We start from the raw sequence: 4,930 nt of genomic DNA, 5'->3' as shown, positions 1-4,930 counted from the left end.
ACACTTTAGAGAGGAGAGCTGACTTAGAGAACGAGTGAAGAGTATGTGTCTGTGGTGTGGGAGAGAGAAAGAGGGAGGGAAAAGGCTCAAGCGAGAGAGATTCTTGGCCTTCTTTTAATTTATTAAAAGGTATTAAAGGTATTAAAAATGTTATTTGGAAGGATGTGGTAGGTGTGGGATGAAGATTTTTCATCATTACACATATTCATAGTAGAAATATAGAAATATAGCATTTAATGCATAATTACTGTTTATTTGCTAAATAATAGAACATAAAAACTTGAAATGTTATGAAAAAAGGTTATGACATGGTGTGTATGTATATATAGAGTATATATTATATACATACTCGAATATGTAACGGAGGTGTTCAAACTTTTGCATTGTCGGAACAAAACATTTTATGTCCAAAATGATCACTTTACAAGAGAAGGAAAAAACATACTTTACTTTTAATGTAAGTGAATGGAACCAGACATTTATTCTAAGTCATTTTGGGTTGCTTCTTTTGGTCCATTCATCACGAAATGTACATATAATGTAAAGAGCAACAGGCATTTTCAAATTATATCAAAAACTGAAAAATAGAGATACAAGGTTTTGTTCCGACCACAGTGATATGTACCTATTTTGCCTCTACAGCTAAATGTAATACTAAGTTTTCCAGTATATTGTGTTCTTATCTTTTTATTACATTCTTGACTTTAGCTTTTTAAAGAAATCTCTTCAGGCATATTTTTCTACATCTCCAAAGTTCAGCAATCCTAAAAACATTCAGTGACATAGAGGCCTGGACTCTTGGGTGATCAGTCCTTTGTTCTAAACACCATGGTAAAGGTTCTTCTTTTTCACTATTGTCTTTTCTCAGTAAGGGCTGAGGAAGCTACACATCCTTTCAGACCCATAGCTTTTCCACTCTCACAGGGGAAGTGGTTGGTGTAGTGTAGTGGTTAACACCTCTGCCTGCTATGCTGTAGACTAGGGTTCAATCCCCCACCTGGGTAAGCTCCCTACACTAACATCACCTTCGTCTACCTGTATATAAATGGTCAAATTGTAAGTCGCTCTGGATAAGAGAATCAGCCAAATGCTGTAAATGTAAATGGAAGGATGGACAGAAATAAGCACCTGTGGATTTTTCAGACCTGAAGCAGCTTGATTCTCCCCTCTCACTCAGTATTTAAACAGGACTTTAAATACTCTTTATCTGACAGTGCTAAAGAAGTAAGAGTGATATTTTTGGCCTTTTAATTTATTCGTCTTGCCTGCCCTGAAGAAAAGATTAAAATAACCTTTAATTTAGAAGGGAAACTAATCATATGATGGGCATTCTGTAACTATTTTTCATTCTAAATCGCTGGGCTAAGTTAGTGATTGTCATATCTCATGCGTGAATTAACAGAGCCTCTGTCTGTGTTTACATTGCTGCGTGTGTTTTCTGTACAGTGGAAGAAGTCTAGGCCTCCTCGCTCACTCCTTGTATGGGCACAGGGGTAACCCACCATCTAACACTGTCCTCCTCTCTTGGAGAACACTTTGCACCCAAATGCATAAACTGTTCACACCCGGTCTCAGAAAGAAAAGAACATTCTCACAAAACAGCTCCTTAGCTAAGGCCTTATCAAGATCTGCCAAGTATGTCTGTGAGAGGGCATCTAACTCACTAATGTCACAGTCTACACTGAATATTTGTTTATTTTCTCTGAATTTTACCCACATAGATGCTGCTGTCCACCAAATTTAAAGTGGACCTTTTCTTTTTTCAAAATGTCAGCATGAATACATCTTTAAGAAGTAAACAAAGTCATTTGATGCGACATGCTCTGTTTTAGAGAAACTGAATCAGAATGGTTCACAGTACTAAGGCTATTATATGAAATGGTCGATGCCCGAGACATTAGTTGATAGCAATTTTCACATATTTTTAAATTAATTATTTTTATTTACAATGATTTCACCATAATAAACATAACATATAGAAACACACATTTAGAGGTTCACTATTTATTTTGGATACTAAACAAAATCTATATTTGTGGTATGATACTGTATCTCGTTTTCTGTCCGCACCACTGTAAAAAATTCAGAATCAGCTTCTTTAGTTAACTTTTACATTAAACCATTCTAACTGACTTTGGCTACATTTCAGTAATTACATTTTACAGGATATAATGATCCCTTCCTTGATCGGGGCCTTGTCGTGGCGGAAGGGCTTGTGTGGTCTAGGGATCTTCAGAGCTAAGTCGTCGGGAGCAATATGCTCCTGGTAGGGTCTCCCAGGTCAAACAGGTCCGGAGTGAAGACCCAGACTAACATGATCCAAAGTTTCTCCATGCATATCGTGCACAAAAAATGTGGTGCAGTGCCATATTGGCAGTGGGAGATTGCGGGGAGGCCCTAGGTGGCCTAGGCCCCTGCAGCAGAAACTAGCTCTTGGTACATGGAATGTAACCTCACTGGGGGGGAAGGAGCCAGAACTTGTGCAGGAGGTTGAGAGGTACCAATTAGATATAGTTGGGCTCAACTCCACCCACAGTGTCGGTTCTGGCACCAAACTCCTGGATGGGGGTTGGTCTCTCTCCTACTCAGGGGTTGCACAGGGTGAGAGGCGCCGGGCGGGTGTGGGGATACTCACAAGTCCCCAGCTGGTGACCATGCAGTAGGAGTTTGTCCCGGTGGACGAGAGGGTCGCCTCAATGCGAATTAAAATCGCAAAGAGGAAAACTTTGACTGTTGTCTGTGCCTATGCACCAAACAACACGTCAGAGTATTCAGCCTTCTTGGAGCGAGTGGGCGGGGTTCTGGAAAGGGTCCCGTCTACAGACTCCATAGTCCTACTGGGAGACTTCAATGCTCACTTTGGCAATGACTGGGAGACCTGGAGAGGCGTGATTGGGAAGAACGGCCTGCCCGATATAAACCCGAATGGTGAAATGTTATTGGACTTCTGCGCCAGGCATGGATTGTCCATAACGAACACCAAGTTCGAACAGGATGTTCATAAGTGTACATGGTACCAGAGCTCCTTGGGTCAAAGGTCAATGATCGACTTTGTTGTTGTTTCATCTGACTTGGGACCATATGTTCTGGACACTAGGGTGAAGAGAGGTGCTGAGCTGTCAACTGATCACCATCTGGTGGTGAGTTGGATCAGATGGCAGGGAAGACTGATGGTCAGATCCGGTAGGCCCAAGCGAATAGTGAGGGTGTGCTGGGAACGACTTTCAGAGGCCCCTGTTCTGAATGATTTCAACTCCCATCTCCGGGAGAGCTTTTCTCACGTCCCGGGGGAGGTAGGGGACATGGAGTCTGAATGGACCCTGTTCAAATCCTCCATTGTGGAAGCTGCCAGGCGTAGCTGTGGCCAAAAGCTTGTGGGTGCCTGTTGGGGCAGTAACCCAAGAACCTCCTGGTGGACACCAGTGGTGAGGGAGGCCGTCAAGATGAAGAAAGAGGCCTTTAGGGACTGGTTGGCCCGAAGGACTCCCGATTCAGCAGATAGGTACCGACAGGCAAAAAAGGTGTCAGCTGCAATGGTGGCAGAAGCAAAATCCAGGACATGGGAGGAGTTTGGCGAGGCCTTGGAAAAAGACTTTCATTCAGCCTCAAAGAGGTTCTGGACAACTGTCCAGCGACTCAGGAGGGGTCGGGATGGCTGCGTCCAAGCTGTATTCGGCAAGGGTGGAGAAACTCTGACTTCGAATGAGGATATTGTCGGTCGGTGGAAGGAGCACTTTGAGGAACTTCTTAATCTGGGAGACGTGCCTCCCTCACGGGAGTCAGGGCCATAGGCTTCTTGGGTGTCAAGTTCCATTTCTCTGGTGGAGGTCACTAAGGTAGTTGGTAAGCTCCTCAGTGGCAAGGCACCTTGGGTGGATGAGATTCATCCAGAAATGCTTAAGGCTCTGGATATTGTGGGGCTGTCATGGCTAACACGCCTCTGCAATATTGCATGGACCTCGGGAACAGTACCCTAGGATTGGCAGACTGGGGTGGTAGTCCCTATTTTTAAAAAGGCGGACCGGAGGGTGTGTGCCAATTGTCGGGGTATCACACTGCTCAGCCTCCCTGGGAAAGTCTATGCAAAGGTGCTGGAAAGAAGACTCCAACCGATAGTTGGACCTCAGATTGAGGAGGAACAATGTGGATTCCGTCCCGGCCGTGGAACAATGGATCAGTTTTTCACCCTCTCACAGACTGTTGAGGGGGCATGGGAGTTTGCCAACCCAATCTACATGTGTTTTGTGTACTTGGAGAAGGCTTATGACCATGTTCCTCGAGATATTTTGTGGGAGGTCCTCCACAGTGAGAGCTGTGTCCGTATACTCGGCATTAAGTCAGACTCTTCCAGTGTTAGCGTTGGACTCCACCAGGGTTGTGCTCTGTCTCCACTCTTGTTCGTGATATTCATGGACAGAGTGTCAGGGTGTAGCTGGGGTCAGGAGGGCATTATGTGTGGAGGCCGGAATTACATGGATGCCTCCAGCACTCGCTGGAGCGGTTGGCAGCTGAGTGTGAAACAGTTGGTATGCGGATCAGCACCTGCAAGTCTGAGTCCATGGTCTTGGCCCGGAAAAGGATGGCATGCCCACTCCAGGTAAGGGGAAAGGACCTGCCCCAGGTGGAGGAGTTTAAGTATCTTGAGGTCTTGCTCACGAGTGACGGGAAGAGGGAAATTGAATCCAATCATGAGATTGGCCGTAGGCTGGGACAGGCGGCAGTAGTAATGCGGTCACTGTACCGAACTGTAGTGGTGAAAAGTGAGTTGAGCCAAAAGGCGAAGCTCTCTGTTTACCGGTCGATCTACATCCCAACCCTCACCTATGGTCATAAGCTGTGGGTAATGACTGAAAGAACGAGATCGCAAATACAAGCGGCGGAAATGAGCTTTCTTCGTCGGGTGGCGGGCTACACGCTAGGCGATAGAGTG

This window comes from Pygocentrus nattereri, chromosome 28 (genome assembly GCF_015220715.1).
Source record: "Pygocentrus nattereri isolate fPygNat1 chromosome 28, fPygNat1.pri, whole genome shotgun sequence".
Classification (NCBI taxonomy): domain Eukaryota; kingdom Metazoa; phylum Chordata; class Actinopteri; order Characiformes; family Serrasalmidae; genus Pygocentrus; species Pygocentrus nattereri.
This window is presented reverse-complemented; position numbering follows the sequence as displayed.